Genomic DNA, 22,407 nt, shown 5'->3' with positions numbered 1-22,407 from the left:
TAGGGAATTGTTATTGATTTATCTATAATCTATTTTTCTCAGTTTCCTGCTATCAATTCAATACAGAAGGATATCAGTGTTTTTTTTGTTTTGTTTTGTTTTGTTTTTCAGGGAAGGCCAGCTAGCTGTTTCTCCAAAATTTTATGTAGATAGCTGCAATGGTGGCTGAAAATTCTAATACAGAGTAGGGGCTCAGTAGAAATGTAAGCTATTAGTAAATATTATTGCCAGGAACCAGGAGCATAGTACAATTCTCTAAAGAGTGTATTGGAGATCATGGAATCCTCTAGACACCCTGCATAAGCAATGCCTTTTGTACCCATTCCCCATGGAGTGTGTTTTTCATTATCTTGGCAGAAATGAGAAAATCTCCATAGGAAGAAAATAAACAAAACCCAAACTGCAACAAAAACACCAAATTTTATTGAATTTCCTAACCAGGACATCATAATAAACTGTGGAAAATTCTGGAATAGATGGGAATACAAGACCACCTGACCTGCCTCTTGAGAAAACTGTATGCAGGTCAGGAAGCAACAGTTAGAACAGGACATTGAACAACAGACTGGTTTCAAATAGGAAAAGGAGTACGTCAAGGCTGTATATCGTCACTCTGCTTATTTAACTTATATGCAGAGTACATCATGACAAACGCTGGGCTAGAGGAAGCACAAGCTGGAATCAAGATTGCCGGGAGAAATATCAATAACTTCAGTTATGCAGATGATGCCACCCAAATGGTAGAAAGTGAAGAAGAACTAAAGAGCCTCTTGATGAAAGTGAAAGAGGAGAGTGAAAAAGTTGGCTTTAAGCTCAACATTCAGAAAACAAAGATCATGGCATCTGGTCCCATCACTTCATGCGAAATAGATGGGGAAACAGTGAAAACAGTGGTTGACTTTATTTTTCTGGGCTCCAAAATCACTGCAGATGATGATTGCAGCCATGAAATTAAAAGACACCTACTCCTTGGAAGGAAATTTATGGCCAATCTAGTCAGCATATTAAAAATCAGAGACATGACTTTGTCAACAATGGTCCGTCTAGTCAAGGCTATGGTTTTTCCAGTGGTCATGTATAGATGTGAGAGTGGGACTATAAAGAAAGTTGAGCATGAAAGAATTGATGCTTTTGAACTGTGGTGTTGGAGAAGACTCTTGAGAGTCCCTTGGACACCAAGGAGATCCAACCAGTCCATCCTAAAGGAGATCAGTCCTGTGTGTTCTTTGGAAGGACTGATGTTGAAGCTGAAGCTCCAATACTTGGCCACCTGTTGTGAAGAGCTGACTCATTGGAAAAGACCCTGATGCTGGGAAGGATTGAGGGCAGGAGGAGAAGGGGACAACAGAGGATGAAATGGCTGGATGGCATCAGCGACTTAATGGACATGGGTTTGGGTGAATTCCGGGAGTTGGTGATGGACAGGGAGGCCTGGGGTGCTGCGGTTCATGGAGTCACAAAGAGTCAGACTGCACTGAGTGACTGAACTCAACTCAACTAGGTCATGGATTACTCAAGGTAATTTTATATACCACATTTTCTTTCCTTGCTCCTAGATCCAAATTATGTCATACTGTTCACAGAATATGATTAACACTCTGTTGTCTTTATCTGTATATGTATCTCTCTACCAGTCCTTTCTCTCTCTCTACCTTTCTCTCTGTCATCTCTCTCTCTTCTTTTCTTTCTGCCTCTCAACACAAAAGGACAAACTGAACATGCCTGTATTATAGTTATATTATTTGTGAGAAAATTTATCTTTGCCAAAACCTAGTTGATGTCTGAGTAACCTTTAAAATATAATTCATAACAAACTTTCAGGAACTCATTGCTCTCACCTTCAACATGTCTGTGTTATTTTTCATTCTGAATGTGCTATTTTTCATCCTGAATTTGTATGTTATTCCCAGGACCCTTACCCACTGATAAAAGTGATTAAAACTAAACTTTGTCATGTGGTAATGCTGATTAAATATCTTTGGTGAATTTTCACCACAAAATTATTTTGAAATCTTATATCCTAGAGATAACTTAGTGGTCTCTGAAGAATAATTTGCATCTATTAGATTTCAAATACTCCCTAATAATAATCATATTTCTTCTGTCACTGGTTTGTAAAACTGTAGTAAAAACTATGGTTACTACATTTAATCAGCTCTTTTTTCACTTCCCTGATATTCAGTTGATTGGGATAGACAGAAACTTAATCTGAAACTGATAGGATCAAGGTAAAACACAGCATTTGTGATTTATGATTTATAATTTATAACTATTCCATCACTATGAATTATTCTCTATATATCAATTATTCATCATTCTATATATTAATTATCTTAGGGCTGCTGCTGCTAAGTTGCTTCAGTCGTGTCCAACTCTGTGCGACCCCATAAACAGCAGCCCACCAGGCTCCTCCATCCTTGGGATTCTCCAGGCAAGAACACTGGAGTGGGTTGCCATTTCCTTCTCCAGTGCATGAAAGTGAAAAGTGAAAGTGACATTGCTCAGTGGTGTCCAACTCTTAGCGACCCCATGGACTGCAGCCCACCAGGCTCCTCCATCCATGGGATTTTCCAGGCAAGAGTACTGGAGTGGGGTGCCAATTAAAATTATTCTATGGTTATTATCAATTACTGGATTGACAAGTAAGCTCCTTACTATGCTTTTGGAATGCTCATCTAAATTTATTTTGATTTTGTCTTTAACCTGAAAAGTCCAAAATACAATTTCACTGTCCTCATTTCAAAGTAAACCAAAGATTTCATTCTTTTTTTTTTTTCTTAATAAGACCTATTGCAAATATAACCACCTTAAAGAATTCATTACCAAAAATCACAAATGAACCCATTCATCATTTTGTTTTGATATAGTTATCCAGGTGTTAACTTAGATGACAATCTCATAATTAAAGACAATTTTAAAAAAGTTTTCCCTGTGAGAAATATGTATACCATAGGAGAATTGTGAAAATTATGAACACTAAATTTATATACTTTCACACCTCTACAGCTGCACCATAAATATTTAAACCCCATTGATTTCAAAAAGAGATCAGTTTCTGGAAATGCTCTGCAGGCATACGGTGACTGAGTGTAAAATGCCTGTGAAATAGTTAATGTAAGAAAGCCTCCAGTTAAAATTAAAAAAAAAAAAAAAAAAAAGCAAATGCTAGAAGAAGATATCTAGGGAAACCATAGAAATGGAGCACTTTTGAACACCTCCTAAAAGTAAAAATAAATAAATAAAAGCGCCAGTAACCAGCTAAACCAAAAGTAAATCTCAAAACAATGAATAATATAATTATATCCAAGATTTTAGCATACAAAACCTTTAGCATGTAAAACTTTTCTAAGGATTACTGACACAACAGAGTCTTATTGCAGTCACTTCTACTGAAACAACAATAGTTTTAGTAGACAAATTATTTTGCATAGGTTTTTAAGTGGAAATGATATATTAGATGTCAAATATCAAAACTAATTTTCATAATTGCAACTGCTTAAGGAGGTTTTTCTTTATAATCTCCATTCTTTTAAAACAGATGCCCGTAATATGAATACTTTTTCACAGATATTGCACTGTATCTCCTATTTTTCACTTCACCTCAAGATTTATTCCCAGATTTTTCTTTACTTCTCTACTGCTTCACTACCTATTTTGTGTTCTTAATCCTATTAGTATGGCTTCCATCTTTACTATAATGTGTCTTGCCGTTTGCTGGAGGACAGATCACTTTCTCACTGAAAATTCATTTAGATGTTCAGCCTGATGACATAGCACACAGCCCAGAAGAATTTGAAAAGATATCACTTGAGGCATTCTGGGGAGAGTGTAATCAGCACACTATAGCTTAAGTGAAAGAAGAATCCAGAGGTTTCAAATTTTATTTTGCTTATATTCCACTGGTTGCTGGAGTTAGGATTCCTACATGGGTTTGGGATTGATGGGGTTTGCAAAATGCTGGCCACCTGATGCGAAGAATAGACTCATTAGAAAAGACACTGATGCTGGGAAAGACTGAGGAGAAGGGGACAACAGAGGATGAGATGGTTGGATGGCATCACTGGCTCAATGGAGATGAATTTCAGCAAATTCAAGGAGATAGTGGAGGACAGGGAAGCCTGCTGTGCTGCAGTCCATGGGGTTGCAAAGAATCAGCCATGACTTAGCGACAACAAAAATGTATCAAAAAAGGAGCAATGGGATTTTTCTATCAGATTGTAAAGGTGTACTCTTTCCAGATATGGGCCGAGTGGAAAAGGGGGAGAAATGAGTGCTGAAAACTGTCAGCAATCAAACATTAAAAATGGAGCGAGACATTTCATCACTTACTGAGAAGCAGCTTTCTCTGTAGAACTGATAAATCTCCAGTTGACAAATACCACTGCTCACAGTCAGTATTCATTATTTCCTCAGGCCATACTATTCTGTGGTAAATAGTTCTCTATTTTTGGTTAGCCTCTTGCAGCCAGGAGAGAGAGTCTTTGAAAGTAGTGATTATTCAAAGTAGCTTAGACTGTTATGCTTACAAAAATAACCTAAAGCCCGGAAGTTAGGAGTCATATAAGAATATGACATCTTTCTTGATTGACATGTGGCTGCAATAAACAATTACAAATTAAGGGATTAATTTTGTTTAATTTAAAGATTAAAAATAAACATTAAAATTTCCAGTGGTGGCAGAAGTGTTAGATAGATGAAGAAACAATTGTGAAATAATCCTGTAAATTGTCCCTATACTGATTTCCATATAGGGAAATTTACAGGGAACACTGTCACCATGTCTTGCCTGCTGTCCACCACACAAGGTGGTTACTGGTCCAGGACCTTGCTTCAGATGTGTAGACTCTCCCATCCATTACACCACTGATGTTGCTACTGCCAATTCCAGACTCTCTCTTCAGTCATAAAACTGGGCAAGTACTGGCCTTGTAGGCCTGTGGGGTGCAGCCCAACAATTGGTGGAGCTAGTACATGCAAAATTGGGCTTGTACCCAAGACCAAACAGTGAAAGGAATTCATAGAGAAGGTATGCTCAGGCCAATCATGGAAGTCGGTGCGCCTGAGTGTTTTCATGCCCAGAGGCTTTCATTCCAGTCTGTGGCTTCCTCTTTCATGGGTTTTCTCTCCTCTGTTTCCCCTCCACATGGTTCTTCTACTTGCCACTTTCTCTACCTGCCATCTTAGACCCTTTTTTCTATTCTAACGGCTTAACCAGCTGAACCTGGTTATTTGAAGAATGCTCCTCTAAATTACAAAGTGCAATTAACCATGGAACTAGAGTTTTGTTTTTGTTAAAACTTGAACCAAGAAGTAGACTGTCACATTACCGACACTGAAGGCCTTGGAGGGCAGCTACCTGGGGCCAGAGGCTTTTATATTTTAAAAGAATATATAAAGGCAAACTTAATTTAGATATTTTTGTTTAGTACCTATTAAAACTACACTCCCATGTAGGGACCAGGAGACTTCCAGTCATATTGCTTTTTGAGTTACAGTGGAATTTTGATGAAAACATGAGCTGCACTAATTTTGTGTTTTATGATGGGCGAGTTGAGGGGTATGGGAGAAATGAACACATTTTCAACAGGTTTCCCATATTTTTCCACATTTGTTTCTTTTTGTTCCCCTTCTCTACAAAGATGGTGTTTTAAAAAAAAAATGCACATTTAATTTTTTAAAATCCAGCACTCCAGCATTGAGGTCATCAATGCTTTCTATTGGAAGAATTGAAATCAAAAGGGGGAATAATGAAAAAAAAAATTGGCATGTATTGAGGTATGGGAAAGTCAGCTTGGCTTAACTTAAATTTTACTGACCAGAAAAGCTTGTTTTGTCGTTTTTAACACGTGTATTGTATATCTGCTTTGGCAGATCTATACTGTGACTGCTGACTCCTGGATAGGCCACTAAGATGTTTCTTTTAAAGCTGAGCTTCCCCTCCCTGTGTGGGTTGCTCTGGGCTTGTGAAAACCAGGGCTGGTTTTCCTCCCTTAAAACAGGGGAAGGCACTGCAGCTATTGGCCCTCTTTCCATTGACCTGGTAAGCACTTGGCTCCAAAATTTGCCCATATCCTGGCAAATGACTGTTCTGATCATACTAGGTGTAACTTACTCTTGATACTCTTTGGCTGGCTGCAGCTATCTGTATTTTTTTTGTGATATCTGGTTGCAGTGTCCCCAACATACCTCACCTTAGAGATAGCAGAGAAGAGGAATGGACCAAGATTAAAGGATCATGCATAATATTCGAGGGTGGATTGTACGGTCAGGTTACTCAAGATGGCAGTTTTCTTGCTCTCTGTATATCCCCTGTCTGACCAGTGCCTGCTTTACCTATGCCCTATTCACATAACTGACCGTCCTACTTACTTGCCCCAGGGATCAACTAATAATAGCTAATCAATGGGGTGGTAAAGAGCATGCCCCTACATTGGCTGCCCTAATAAATAACAAGCCCTCCTGACTTTAATTTTCCTATAACAGGTAATCTCCCCTTCCCCCACAGGAGCAAAGACTGCCACCATGTCCTGCCTGCCATGTACCACACATGGTAGGATATGACTCCAGGACTTTGCTTCAAATCCATAAGCTTCCTCATCCATTAAGTCACTGATGCCTCTAAATAGAGAAAGAAAGAAATGTTAAAAATGAAAACACATATTCAACCACTAATCCCACGTTGGTGCTCACTGGCTGTACTTTCTTTCACACTTTTAAGTATTTTATATAAAAAGCTCCTAAATTTAGGTGTTTTTTAAGTTATTAGACATTTATATCATAATATTTATATTTATCTCAAATTTTAGTAAGCATATTTGCATATTTTATTATAGTTGTTTATAGCATTGTATTAGTTTAAGGTTTAAAACATAATGAATCAATATTTTTATAGATTATACTCCATTCAAAGTTATGAAATATTGGCTATATTATCTATGCTGTACATCATTGTGTCTTATTTATTTAAATACATGTATATTTATTTATTTGTTTGGCTGTGTCAGGTTTTAGTTACAGCACACAGGCTTTCTACTTGTGGTAGCAGGCTTAGTTGCTCCACGGCATGTGCCATCTTAATTCCCTGACCAGAATCGAACCCATGTCCCCTACAATGCCAAGCAGATTCTTAAACACTGGGCCAACAAAGAAGTTCCCTATCTTATTTATTTTACATAGCATTTTGAATTTGTTTATACTCTTCCCAAATCCTGCCCCTCTCACATCTCTTTTCCAACTGTTAACCACTAGTTTGTTTACTATATATGAGTCTGCTTCTGTTTTGTTATACTTATGCATTTGCTTTCTCTTTTTTTTAATTGCACATATATGTGATAATATAAAGTATTTGTCTTTCTCCATCTGACTTATTTCATTAAGCATAATGTCCCCCAGATCTATTCACATTGTTACAAGTGGCAAAATTTATTATTATTTTTATGGCTGAATAGTTGTTGTTGTTGTTCTATCAAGAATCATATTAGACTCTTTGAGACCCCATGGACTGTAGCATGCCACACTTCTCTGTCTTCCATTATTTCCCAGAGTTTGCACAAATTCATATCCACTGAGTTGGTGATGCTATGTAAACATCTCATCCTTTGCCACTCCCTTCTTCTTAAATCTTTCCCAGCATCATAGTTTTTTCCAATGTGTTGGCTCTTTGCATTAGACAGCCAAAGTATTAGACTTGCAGCTTCAGCAACTACTATGTGAACGTTTGATGGCAAAGTGATTTATTGACACCACTTTGAAGTAGTGTGTTGAAATCTCCTAATATTATAGTCATTTTTTCCCATAATGCATGTTAATATTTTTTATATATGTATTGCTCTTACATTAAGTGCAAATGTATTTTATAAGAAAGGTTATATCTTCTACTAGTATTGATGCCATTATCGTGATGTCAACATTGCTATCCCAGCCTTCTTTTCATTTGCATTTGCACTTTGCAGGAAATATTATTTTCCATCTCCCTCACAAACATCTGTTATTTGGAGCTTCTAACATATTGACATTTAAAGTGATTATTAACAGATATGTATTTATTGCCATTTTGAAACTCATGTTTTGGTTGTTTTGTAGTTCTCTCTTTTTTCCTACTGAGTTGCTTCCCTTGTGATTTGATGTTTTTTTTTGGTTTTTTTTTTTTTTTTTTTGGTTTTTTTTTAGTGTTATCCTTGTGTTCTTTCTCTCTAATTCTAATGTAGGTTTTTGATATGTGGTTAGTATGGGTGAATATGTGTACTCATTTAAGTTCAAACATTCTCTAAGAGATCTCATTCACATTTTTACTCTTCTCAACATTTTGTGTTTTTGATGTCATATTTCATATTTTAATGTTTATAATTAACAATTTATTGTAGTTAAAGGTGATTATGCAATCTTTTAAACTTCATAGTAGCTTATTTATGTGGTTGATTCACAGCCTTTACTGTATATTTGTCCTTATAACTGGGATTTTTCATTTTCTATAAATTCTTAACTTCTTATTATAGCTATTCTTCTCTAATTAAAAAAGACTTTAATAGTTCTTATAAAGTAGGTTTAGTATTGATGGACTATTAGTTTTTGCTTGCTTGTCCAAAAATTTTTTTATTTCTCCTTCAATTTTGGATGATAACCTTGCTAGGTAGAGCCTCCTATGTTTTTTTTCCCATGTCAGCACTTAAATATAAAATTGCAGTCTTTTCTTGTCATCATTTTTTTGGCAGAAATTTCAGTAGATATCTTATGGGGGTTCCCGTGTATGTGGCTTTTTTTTTTTCTTGCTGCCCTTAAAATGCTCTCATTGTATTCAACTTTCACCATTTTAATTCTGATATGTCTTGGTGTTGGTCTTTGTCTCGTTGTTTGAGATTCTCATTTCTGTACCTGGAAATCTGTTTCTTTCTTCAGATTCAGGAAGCTTTTAGTCATAATTTTGTAAAATATATTTTCTACTTCTTTCTTTCATCTACTTCTGGATCCCCTATATTGCAAATGTTGATAGGCTTGGTATTATTCCAGAAGTCCCTTAAAACTATCTTCATTAAAAACAAACAAACAAACAAACAAAAAACCTGGTTTCTCTTTATTGTTTTGATTGGGTGATTTCCATAACTTTATCTTCTAGATCACCTATACATCCTTCTATATCACCTAGTCTTCTGTTACTTTCTTCTAGTGTATTTTTTCATTTCAGTTATTGTATTATTCAGATCTGACAGGTTCTTTTTCATACTTTCTAGTTCTTTGTTAAAAACCTCACTGTGTTCGTCTATTTTTTCCCCAAGTTTCATTAGCATTCTTATTGTTAATACTTTGAACTCTTAATCTGGCAAATTATTTATTTCTGTTTCATTAGAATTTTTCCTTATTCTTTCATTTGCAACATTCTTCTGTCTTCTTGTTTTGTCTGACATTCTCTTTCTCTGTGAAATTATGTGAAATGGTTATGAATCCTGTCTTGAAGGCATATCTCTCTGAGGGAGCATCCCCTTTAAACCTGCCTGTGGTCAAATAGCTGTGGTGGGAGACCTGGATCTTAAGTGAGAATTTGATATATCTTTTTCGAGTGTGTGCTGGCAGCTGCCACTTTGATAGGTTGGAAACAAAAGGCTAGAATCTGAGCCAGAGGTGAGCTATGGCTTCTCTGATGCTTGCTCTATGGCAATCACTGTCCTGTCAAGGGTGTGATTGGGGCCTGAGATGCTGGAACAGAAGCCTTAAGGTTTGGGTGCAAATTGATTTTATTGTCTCTAAGTGAGCAACCCTCCTTATGACCCCCAGTACAAAGGATAGCTTCAGTGGCTGAAGAGGGCTGGTGCAGTGCCTCGTGTTGGCCAAAATGCATGATAAGAAGGTCCTTGCAAGTCCTTCAGAACTTTAACCAGTTTCAGTCTACTTTCTCCACCTTATTATTTGGAGTAAGCAATAGTGTGTTTATTCTTCATGATTAAAGTCTTAGTATTTTGCAGTTCTCCTTCTGATAAATCCTTCTGATTTTCAAATTAGCTAAAAGAAGTCATCTCTTTGGTGTCAGATTCCCAAGGCTGAAATATCAAACATGTGGCTCACAAATTCCTTCCACCCCAGGCAGGAAAGATACCTGAGCCTGTGTTATCCCACTCTTATCCTGAGTCTTCTGATAGGGACATGGGTCCTGATCTCATTATTTATCCTACCTGACTCTATGTGGATCTTTCTTCACAGCCTTGGTGTTAGAAGAGATTTTGTGCCAGTTTCCACATGGTTTTCAGCAAAAGTTGTTCAACATGCAGAAGTATTTTTTAATATATTTCTCAGTGTCTTACTTATCTAGCATTTTAATCTCCCTATGATTTAAAAGTCCTGAGCCTCTTTGCATATTCGGTTCAATTCAGTTCAGTCACTGAGTCATGTCCGACTCTTTGTGACCCCATGAATTGCAGTATACCAGGCCTCCCTGTCCATCACCAACTCCCAAAGTTCACCCAAACTTATATCCATCGAGTCAGTGATGCCATCCAGCCATCTCATCCTCTGTAATCATCTTCTCTTCCTGCCCCCAATCCCTCCCAGCATCAGTCTTTTCCAATGAGCCAGCTCTTTGCATGAGGTGGCCAAAGTGTTGGAGTTTCAGTTTTAGCATCAGTCCTTCCAAAGAACACCCAGGACTGATCTCCTTTAGGATGGACTGGTTGGATCTCCTTGCAGTCGAAGGGATTCTCAAGACTCTTCTCCAACACCACAGTTCAAAAGAATAAACTCTTAGGCACTCAGCTTTCTTCACAGACCAACATTCACATCCATCTACAGCCTTGACTAGATGGACATTTGTGGACAAAGTAATGTCTCTGCTTTTCAATATGCTATCTAGGTTGGTCATAACTTTCCTTCCAAGAAGTAAGTGTCTTTTAATTTCATGGCTGCAATTACCATCTGCAGTGATTTTGAAGCCCCCAAAAATGAAGCCCCCAAAATAAATATTTCCCCATCTATTTCCCATGAAGTGATGGGGCTGGATGCCATGATCTTTGTTTTCTGAATGCTGAGCTTTAAGCCAACTTTTCACTCTCCTCTTTCACTTTCATCAAGAGGCTGTTTAGTTCCTCTTCACTTTCTGCCATGAGGGTGGTGTCATCTGCATATCTGAGGTTATTGATATTTCTCCTGGCAATCTTGATTCCAGCTTGTGTTTCTTCCAGCCCAGTGTTTCTCATGATGTACTCTGCATATAAGTTAAATAAGCAGAGTTTCAATATACAGCCTTGACGTACTCCTTTTCCTATTGGAACCAGTCTGTTGTTCCATGTCCAGTTCTAACTGTTGCTTCTTGACCTGCATACAGGTTTCTCAAGAGGCAGGTCAGGTGGTCTGATATTCCTATCTCTTTCAGAATTGTCCACAGTTTATTGTGATCCACACAGCCAAAGGCTTTGGCATAGTCAATAAAACAGAAATAGATGTTTTTCTGGAACCCTCTTGCTTTTTCCATGATCCAGCAGATGTTGGCAATTTGATCTCTGGTTCCTCTTCTTTTTATAAAATCAGCTTGAACATTAGGAAGTTCACGGTTCACATATTTCTGAAGCCTGGCTTGGAAATTTTGAGCATTACTTTACTAGCGTGTGAGATGAGTGCAATTGTGCAGTAGTTTGACCACTCTTTCACATTACCTTTCTTTGGGATTGGAATAAAAACTGACCTTTTCCAGTCCTGTGGCCACTGCTGAGTTTTCCAAATTTGCTGGCATATTGAGTGCAGCACTTTCACAGCATCATCTTCCAGGATTTGAAATAGCTCAACTGGAATTCCATCACCTCCACTAGCTTTGTTTGTAGTTGTTCTTTCTTAGGCCCATTTGACTTCACCTTCCAGGATGTCTGACTCTAGATGAGTGATCACACCATCGTGATTATATGGGTCATGAAGATCTTTTTTGTACAGATCTTCTCTGTATTCTTGCCACCTCTTATTAATATCTTCTGCTTCCATTAGGTGCATACTATTTCTGTCCTTTATTGAGCCCATGTTTGCATGAAATCCTCCCTTGGTAACTCTAATTTTCTTGAAGAGATCTCTAGTCTTTCCCATTCTGTTGTTTTCCTCTATTTCTTTGCATTGATCACTGAGGAAGGCTTTCTTATCTCTTCTTGCTATTCTTTGGAACTCTGCATTCAGATGCTTATATTTTTCCTTTTCTCCTTTGCTTTTCATTTCTCTTCTTTTTCACAGCTACTTGTAAGTGCTCCTCAGACAGCCATTTTGCTTTTTTGCATTTCTTTTCCATGGGGATGGTCTTGATCCCTGTCTTCTGTTCAATGTCATGAACCTCCATCCAAGTTCATCAGGCACTCTATCTATCAGATCTAGTCCGTTAAATCTATTTCTCACTTCCACTGATAATCATAAGGGATTTCATTTAGGTCATACCTGAATGGTCTAGTGTTTTTCCCTCCTTTCTTCAACTTAAGTCTGAATTTGGCAATAAGGAGTTCATGATCTGAGCCACAGTCGACTCCCAGTCTTGTTTTTGTTGACTGTATAGAGCTTCTCCATCTTTGGCCTCAAAGAAGATAATCAGTCTGATTTCAGTGTTGATCATCTGGTGATGTCCTTGTGTAGAGTGGATGTCTTGTGTTGTTGGAAGAGGGTGCTTGCTATGACCAGTGTGTTCTCTTGGCAAAACTCTATTAGCTTTTGCCCTTCTTCATTCCATATTCCAAGGCCAAAGTTGCCTGTTAATCCAGGTGTTTCTTGATTTCCTACTTTGCATTCCAGTCCCCTGTAATGTGCATATTAATGTGAGATAATTATCTGTAAACTTCTGCACATCCATGAAGGAGGCATTAATAGCCCTTTGATGCAAACTATTTTTTCAAGAATACTGGTACAGCAAAATCCCTTAGAAGAAAATGATAATTTATTCCTTGGAACAAGGTGAAGGTATTATAACTGCATAGACATATATGCGGAAAGAATTTTTTTAAAGGGTGTATATATGTATAATAGATTCCCTTTGTTGTAGAGCAGAAACTAAGACACACTGTAAATAGCTACACTCCAATAAATTTAAAATAATAATACTGTGTTGTAATAAATTAATTTCTCACTTCAGAGTAAAGAGTTGGCTTGTGTATGTTAGTTGCTCAGTCGTGTCTGACTCTTTGTGTCCCATGGACTGTGGACTAACATGCCCCTCTGTCCATGGGATTCTCTTGACAGGAATACTGGAATGGCTTGCCATTTTCTTCTCCAAAAAGGTTGGCATGCTTACTGTCTATTATAAAATATAGAGATTTCCTAATCTAAAGAATCTTTTTTCTGTTATATTGTCCACTGTATACACAGGTATCACTTTTTCCTCTTTACCTTGCCCTGAGGGAACTGGAGTTTGGGGAACTGGTGATGAAAGATAATAGTTTCTATAGCTATATAATTGTTTGTGTTTGTGTGTGTGTTTATGATCATAGTTAGCTGTTATTTCTGTTTACCCAAACTCCTTTAGATGAAAAAAAAAAAAAAAAAAAGGAGAGAGAGAGACAATTAAAGACAAAGAATAATGGATCAGATTAACTTAAGAATTGATCTCTCCTTTGATAGTCTATGTGATCATACCTATACATATGTTTATATACCTATTTCTAATTCTGTATACACCAGTAGAGAAATATATATATCTATATTTGTATATTTATTGAATCTATAATTAAAAATTAATGTGCTGTCAAATATGAATAGATTGCTTATAAAAGTGAATGAGATAAAATGTTACAGTAATCAAATATAAAATGTGATTCCACATACATAAAAAAAGATACGAAAAACATTGAAAATTATATTTTGCTGTTATTCAAAAGATGAACAAAAACAAATCATATATATAATTGTGGAATGTGTTCTTAAGCAATGCTGGAAAAGCCAAGGCAGAAAGTGTTTGAGTGTATTCAAGGAACTTACAAAAAGGGAAAATGGATGGAAAACAGTGATTAAGAAGTAGAATAATATGGGTGATTAGTAAAAATATTGGAACGTAGACTGTTAGTTGTCTTTAAATATTTTCATTCTCCCCTAGTGACAGAATTCCAAGATTTTTCTTAATACATTATTCTACTCTTAATTCTGTCTTAAAAATAAAGATTAATCTAATGACTACCTTAGGCCATTAAGCGGAGGACCACACACAAGATATAACAGAATGGTGAGTATAAGAACTATGAAGTGCTAATAAATTCTTGCATCTCATATGTGAACCCTGTGCTTCTTACCTTGGGGTTAAGTAAGAAATAAATACTTTCTTGTTTATTAAAAGCATTGTTACTTTAGGATTTTCTGCTTACGTGTGAAAACCAATCCAATTAATATAAATAGGAAGAGGTCTGAAATAAATAGATTTATAGGTCATTTCAAAAAGTTTTTAGTTTATTCTAGGTAATAGAGAATGTTACTGAAGGATTTTTAATGTATTTAAGTTGTAGATTTTAAGCATCATTTCTGAAATATCAGTGTTCTGAGAGTATGAATAGTTACTAAAATGGTGAATGTCTAAATGTACGTCTTCCCCTAAATTATATCTTTAATGTTTTTAATCATAATTTTTAATACTAAGCATATCTTAATGATCTAGTGTCAGTAATAATTTTAAAGAAATAAAGTAGACACTTTACTTTTAGTTAACCATATATCTACTTTATGGACTCAGAAAACTAGATTCTTGATATTGGCTTCACCATTCATTAACAATGAGTGCTTGGCAACTTCCTTTTATTTACTGGTTATTGTGCTATAAAAGTATACAACTGTTGTACCAGGATACTGAGATTAATGCATTCATTTTTGAAACTGCTTTCAGAGCACAAGACTCTATATGAATGGCCTATTTAAAATGTATGTGTGGTCATCAAAATAATTAAGCATTATCTTTTTAATTGTGTACTTTCAAGTTGTCTACTCTGAAAATGAGTGAATTCAGGAATTATGCTAAATATTTAGCTTGAAAATATGACTAAAGCAATTAAATGAATTAAATTTCTTGTCAGTTTAACAAATTATAGAGATTTTGTGATAACTGCCTTTAAATAATGATGATTATTAAGCAATATCAATATTTACTATATTAACACCATATTGTCAAGATGTAGTTTATTCTCTGAAAATAATTAAAATGGATATAATACAGTGGCTTGAGTTACCAGTTATTTTCAGTTCCATCTTTCCTTCCTGAACATGCTTTAAAATATGAGAATATTTGAAGTCAGCCTACTTCACACGGGTACTTTGTGAAGTAAGAAGTTCAATTATGATGACAAAGGAAATAAACTATGAAAAATATTAATTAGATGTATTAGGAAATAAATACAACACAAACCAGGGAAGTATGATAAAAGCCATCTTTGAATCCAGTAATGGAAGACATCTTACAAAGTGTGATTTGAGTGACTGTAAATGTTTCTGAATTCCACTAATTAGCAATCAAATTAAAAGCTTCTGAACAACAAAGGAAACTATAAGTAAGGTGAAAAGACAGCTTTTGGAATGGGAGAAAATAATAGCAAATGAAGCAATTGACAAACAACTAATCCCAAAAATATACAGCAACACCTGCAGCTCAGTTCCAGAAAAATAAATGACCCAATCAAAAAATGGGCCAAAGAACTAAATAGATATTTCTCCAAAGAAAACATACAGATGGCAAACAAGCATATGAAGGGATGCTCAACATCACTCATTATCAGAGAAATGCAAATCAAAACCACAATGAGGTACCATTTCACACCAGTCAGAATGGCTGTGATCCAAAAGTCTATGAGCAATAAATGTTGGAGAGGGTGTGGAGAAAAGGGAATCCTCTTACACTGTTGGTGGGAATGCAAACTAGTACAGCCACTATGGAGAACAGTGTGGAGATTCCTTAAAAAACTGGAAATAGAGCTGCCTTATGACCCAGCAATCCCACTGCTGGGCATATACACCAAGGAAACCAGAATTGAAAGAGACACGTGTACCCCAATGTTCATCACGGCACTGTCTATAATAGCCAGGACATGGAAGCAACCTAGATGTCCATCAGCAGATGAATGGATAAGAAAGCAGTGGTACATATACACAATGGAGTATTATTCAGCCATTAAAAAGAATACATTTGAATCAGTTCTAATGATGTGGATGAAACTGGAGCCGATTATACAGAGTGAAGTAAGCCAGAAAGTAAAACACAAATATAGTATACTAATGCATATATATGGAATTTAGAAAGATAGTAATGATAACCCTGTATGTGAGACAGCAAAAGAGACACAGATTTATAAAACAGTCTTTTGGACTCTGTGGGAGAGGGAGAGGGTGGGATGATTTGGGAGAATGGCATTGAAACATGTATAGTATCATGTAAGAAACGAATCGCCAGTCTAGGTTTGATGCAGGATATAGGATGCTTGGGGCTGGTGCACTGGGATGACCCAGAGAGATGGTATGGGGAGGGAGGTGGGAGAGGGGTTCAGGATTGGGAACTCATGTACACCCATGATGGATTCATGTTGATGTATGGCAAAACCAATACAGTATTGTAAAGTAAAATAAAGTAAAATAAAAAAAAAAAAACTTAACCTCCAATGAAAATAAATAAATTTATATTAAAGAAAAAAGCCTAAAATATGATAACCATTATGGAGTTGAAGGACGTGCACTCATCTCCTGTGAGAACTCCAAAATTGCAGCTTGCTGCTGAACAATCATTGACAGGAGAATATTGGATCCCACCAAAAAATGATAGCCCACATCAAAGGGCAATGGAGAAGCCCCAGCAAGATGGTAAGAGGAGCAAAATCACATTTAGAAATAAAACCCTATACCTTCCAGAGATATTCAGAGGGCTCACACAAATCCTTGTGCTCATGAGGGCATAGAGACCCCACAAGAGACTAAGGCAGACCTTCCTCTGAGTGTTTGAGTGTCTTCTGTGGAAGCACAGATCAGCACTGGCCTGCCACAGGGACAGGAGCTCTGGCTGCAGCAGAGCCGGGAGGTCCAGTGTGGGACGAAAGTCTTCTTGGAGGAAGTCGCCATTAGCCCCACAATAGAGCCACCAAACAGACAATCCACAAACTGGAAAACAATTGTATCAAAGAAGCTCTCACATGTTGGAAAAGTTCTAACGCCTACAACATATCCCCAACCTGGGGATCTCGCAAAGGGACTGATAATCCCCAGGGAATTTGACTTTGAAGGTCAGTGGGATTTGATTATGGAATTTCCACAGGACTGGAGAAGAGTCTTGGAGGGCACAAACAAAACCTTGTTCCTACCAGGAACCAGGAGAAAGAAGCAGAGATCCCACAAGAGACTGAGCCAGACTTGGCTGTGTGTGTCCAGGAATCTCTTGCAGAGTCATGGGTCAACAGTGGTCTGTCGTGGGATCAACACTGAATACAACAGTCCAGGAAGCTCAAAAAATAAGTGCAGATGGTAACTACAGTCATGAAATTAGAAAATGCTTGCTCCTTAGAAAGAAAGCTATGACAAACCTAGGCAGAATATTAAAAAAACAGAGACATCACTTTGCTGACAAAGGCCTATATAGTCAAAGCTATGGTTTTTCCAGTAGTCATGTACAAATGTGAGAATTGTGCCATAAAGATGGCTGAGGGTGTAAGAATTGAAGCTGTTCAACTATGATGTTGGAGAAGACTTGAGAGTCCCTTGCATAGCAAGGAGATCAAGCCAGTCAATCCTAAAGGAAATCCGCTCTGAATATTTGTTTGAAGGACTGATGCTAAAGCTGCAAATCTTTGGACACCTGATGAGAAGAACTGACTCATTGGAAAAGACCCTGATGCTGGGAAAGATTGAAGGGTGGAGCAGAAGGGAGTGACAGAGGATAAGATGGTTGGATGGTACCACATGAGTGTGAGCAAGCTCTGGAAATTGGTGATGGACAGGGAAGCCTGGAATGCTGCAGTCCATGGGGTTACAAAGAGTCAGACATGACTTAGTGACTGAACACAGCAATTAATAAATCAAATCATTAATGTATGAACATACTAATTTTTTTATTTTTTCTATTCTTAGTAAATTTTCATTATTCTTTATCCCCTTACTGTCTTGTATTGTTAACATTTTCTTTTCTTTTGTATCCTTCCCATCGCTGTTGGAATGAATACACTGCTTTGAATTAGAGTTTTCTTTGGATATATGCCCTGGAGTGTGATTCCTGAATCATACGTTAGTCCTATTTTTATTTTTTTGAAGAAAACTCTATACTGTTCACCATAGTAATTGTACCAATTTACATTTCCACTACCAGTGTAGGATAGTTCCCCTTTCTGCATACATTCTTCAGCATTTATTGCTTTTAAACTTTTTCATGATGATCTTTAGGACCAGTGTGACATAATACCTCATTGAAATTTTGATGTGCTTTTCTCTGATAGTTAGTTACCTTTCATCTGCTTTTTTGGTCATCTCTTTATCTTCTTTAACAAAATGTCTATTTAGATTTTTGCTCATATTTTGATTGGATTGTTCACTTTTTTGACATAGAGCTACACAAGTTGTTTGTATATTTTGGGGATTAAGCAACTGTCTGCCTTTCATTTGCAAATATTTTTCCCATTCTGTAGGATTTTTCATTTTTAAATGATTCACTTTACTGTGCAGACGTTTTTAAGTTTAATTCGGTTTTATTACACATTTTTTACTTTTTAAAAATTTCCTTTACTCTAGGAGTGTATCAAAAATTATGTTGTTGTGATTTATGTCAAAGAGTGTTTTGTTTGTTTTCCTAAAAGAATTTTATAGTATCTAACATTACATTTAGATTTTTGACACAGTTCAATTTTTGTGTATGGTCTTAGGGATTTTTCAAGTTTCATTTTTTTCACAAGTAGCTGTCCCATTTCCCAGCAATACTTACTGAAAAGATTGTCTTTTCTCCATTATATATATATTTTGCCCTTTACATAGATTAGTTGACCATAGGTTCAGGAGTTTATTTCTGGGTTTTCTATCTGGTTCCATAGATCTGTATTTCTGTTTTTGTGACAGTAACATACCATTTTGATTAATGTAGGTTTCAGTATAGTCTAAAGTCATGGGGTTTGATTTTTCCAGTTCCATTTTTATTTTTAAAGATTGCTTTGGTTATTCAGGATCTTCTGTGTTTCAACATAAAGTTTAGAATTTCTTGTACTAGCTTTGTGAAAAATGACATTGGTAATTTGACAGGGCTTACATTGAGTCTGCATATTGCCTTGGGTATATTACCTGCATATTTATGTTGACAGTACAGAGCTTTCCAATAGAAGAATATGGTATATCCCTGATAAACATCAAGTCACAAGAGAAGAAAACAAAGTAGGAAGGGAGGAAAAAGACCTTCAAGACAAATTCAAAACAATTTGAAAAATTGCAATAAAAACATTCCTATCTATATTTACCAAAAATAAAAACTGATTAAATGCTCCAACCAAAACACATAGAGTAGCTGAATGGAATACAAAAAAGAAAACAAGAACCATATATATTCTCTCTACAAGAAACTCACTTCAGATTTAAGGACACATACAAACTAAAGTGAGGGGATGGAAAAAGACAATCCATGCAAATGGAAATCAAGTAAAGCTGGAATAATAATACTTATATCAGACAAAATAAACTTCAAAATAAAACAAAACATAATGATCAAAGAATTAATCCAAGAATAAAAAGTTATGATTGTAAATATATATGCACCTAACGTAGGAGCACTTCAATTTATAAGGCAAATAATAATGGCCATAAAAGGAGCAATCAACAGTAACACAATAATAGTGGATGACATTAACACCCCACTCTTATCAAAGGATAAATCATCCAGACAGAAATCAAAAAGGAAACATAGGCCTTAATTGATATTCTAACCAGATAGACTTAATTGACATTTATAGAACATTCCATCCTAAAGCAGTAGAAAACATTTTCAAGTACACATGGAACATTCTCCAAGATAGATCATATCTTCAGCCACAAATCAAGCCTCAGTAAATTTAAGAAAATTGAAATCATACAAGCATCTCTTCTGGCCACAACACTATAGGATTATGAATCAATTACAAACAAAACTTTAAAAAACAAAAATATGGAGGCTAAACAATATGTTACTAAACAGCCCACTGAAAAGATCACTGTTACTAAACAGATCATTGAGGAAATCAAGGATGAAATAAAAAAGTGGCAAAACCAATACAATATTTAAAGTAAAAAAAAAAAATTAAAAACAAAAAAAAAAAAAAAAAAGAAAATCTAGAGAAAAATGACAGTTAAAACATGACAGTCCAAAACCTTTGAGGTATAGCAAAAGCAGCTCTAAAAGGGAAGTTTATAGTAATACAATCTTACCTAAGGGAACAAGAAAAAAAAAAAAAGTGTCAAATAAACAATTTCACCTTTTACATCTAAAGCAATTAGAGAAAGAAGACCAAAGGAAACCCAAAGTTAGTAGAAAGAAACAAATCATAAATGTCAGAGAAGAAATAAATGAAATAGAGATGAAAACAATAGCAAAGATCAATGAAACTAGAAATTGGTTCATTGAGAAGATAAATAAAATTGATAAACCTGTGGCCAGACACATCAAGAAAAAGTAGAGGTCTAAAATCAATAAAGTTAGAAATAAAGAAGCTACGACTGATACTACAGAAATGCAAAGAATCATAAGAGACTACTACAAACAACTATAAGGCAATAAAATAAACAACATAGAAGAAATGGACAAATTCTTAGAAAACTGTAACCTTTTAAAACTGAACCAGGAAGAAATAAAAATCATGAACTGATAAGTCACAAATAATGAAATTGAAAATGTGATTAAAAATCTCCCAACAAACAAAAGCCCAGGACAGGATGGCTTCACAGGCATACTCTAGCAAAGATTTAGAGAAGAGTTAGCACCTATCCTTCTGAAACTATTTCAAAAAATCACAGAAGAAGGAGCACTCCCAAGCTAATTCTATGAGGCCACCCTCACTCTGACACCAAAACCAGACAGACATATGAATTTTCTTTTTGAAACTTACAGGCCAATAACACTGATGAACATATATGCAAAAATATTCAAGAAAATACTAGCTAACTGAATCCCACTATACATTAAAAGGATCGTCCACCATGATCAGGTGAGGTTTATCTCAGGCATATAAAGATTATTCAGTATCTGCAGATCAATCAATGTGATACACCACACTAGCAAACTAAAGAATAGAAATCTTATGAGCATCTCAATTGATGCAGAAAAGCTTTTGACATAATTCAACACCCATTTATGGTTAAAATTCTATAGAAAGTTGGAATAGAGGAAACTTACCTCAACATAGTAAAAGACACACATGATACACCCACAGCTAACATTCTCAATGGTGAAAAGCTAACTCCTCTCAGTTTTAAACCTGTATCCTTCTTGATCCTAACTTAGTCTTATTTAGTCTTATTTACTTAACTTATTTTTTGTTGTTGTTATTTTGTTTTGTTTTGTTTTTGCTTCTAAAGCATCATCCTTTATTGGATGTAAAGCTTTTAATTTAATATATCCAGGACTTGTTTTTGAGCACCCAAAGACATATCTAATTTTATATCCAATATTTCAGAGATTTCAGTTAAATTTTGCATAAACAGAACTCAATACTTATGTCCCAAAGCACATTCTTTTCCAGGGAACACGCATCCATCCATTTTCTTAAGTCGGAAAACTAACACCTTGATACCTTCTTCCTCATGGTTCACACCAAATCCAACTCTAGGTCCTCTTGATTCTATCTCCCAAATGTGCTCGTATCTTTCTATCAGTCTTGACTCTGAATTAGATCAGAATAGTAAACAATAATTAAGTCAAATACATTGGCACATCCATCTTAGTCTGAAAGCCTATTCCTTATTATATATTCAATCCCAAATTATATCCTGATGCATTATATAAAATGAATATAGAGTTTTTATAATGAAATTAAATAGCAACATTAAGGTACTCCAATAAATTAGTATAGAAATACTCCCAAGATGGTTACAAATTTTACCATTATTAATTACATGGGGAGACACAAACTTAAAAATAATGTAAATAAATTAAAATGCCAAACAAAATTATTCTGCTTTTGTTAAATAAGAGTTTTTTCATGCCCTTCACGTTTCTTATTTCTTATTCTTACTGAGAAGGGATATTAATGATTAGGAAGAATAAGAGTGTGTCTAAAAGATGTGCTATTTTCCTTGAGAGCATTAAGTCTGCTGTGCTTTACCTATAAGTTCAAAATTTCTGAAACTCACCAATGTCCATACCACTATGCCTAACAAGTTAATTTAATGGCCATCCCCAATCCCTATAACTTTCCTTTCTGAAAAGTATAGTTATAAGAAGTGAAATCGCTCAGTTGTGTCCAACTCTTTGCAACCCCAAGGACTGTAGCCTACCAGCCTCCT

At 35.8% G+C, this 22,407-nt stretch overlaps 1 pseudogene; it reads right to left on the bottom strand.

Annotated features, from left to right (window-relative positions):
- LOC120876090 overlaps positions 1-17,025 on the bottom strand; it is a 41,896-nt pseudogene extending 24,871 nt beyond the window's left edge.
- Positions 17,026-22,407: the final 5,382 nt, after the last annotated feature.

Source organism: Oryx dammah, unplaced genomic scaffold, assembly GCF_014754425.2.
Source record: "Oryx dammah isolate SB20612 unplaced genomic scaffold, SCBI_Odam_1.1 HiC_scaffold_17, whole genome shotgun sequence".
Classification (NCBI taxonomy): domain Eukaryota; kingdom Metazoa; phylum Chordata; class Mammalia; order Artiodactyla; family Bovidae; genus Oryx; species Oryx dammah.
This window is presented reverse-complemented; position numbering and strand designations above follow the sequence as displayed.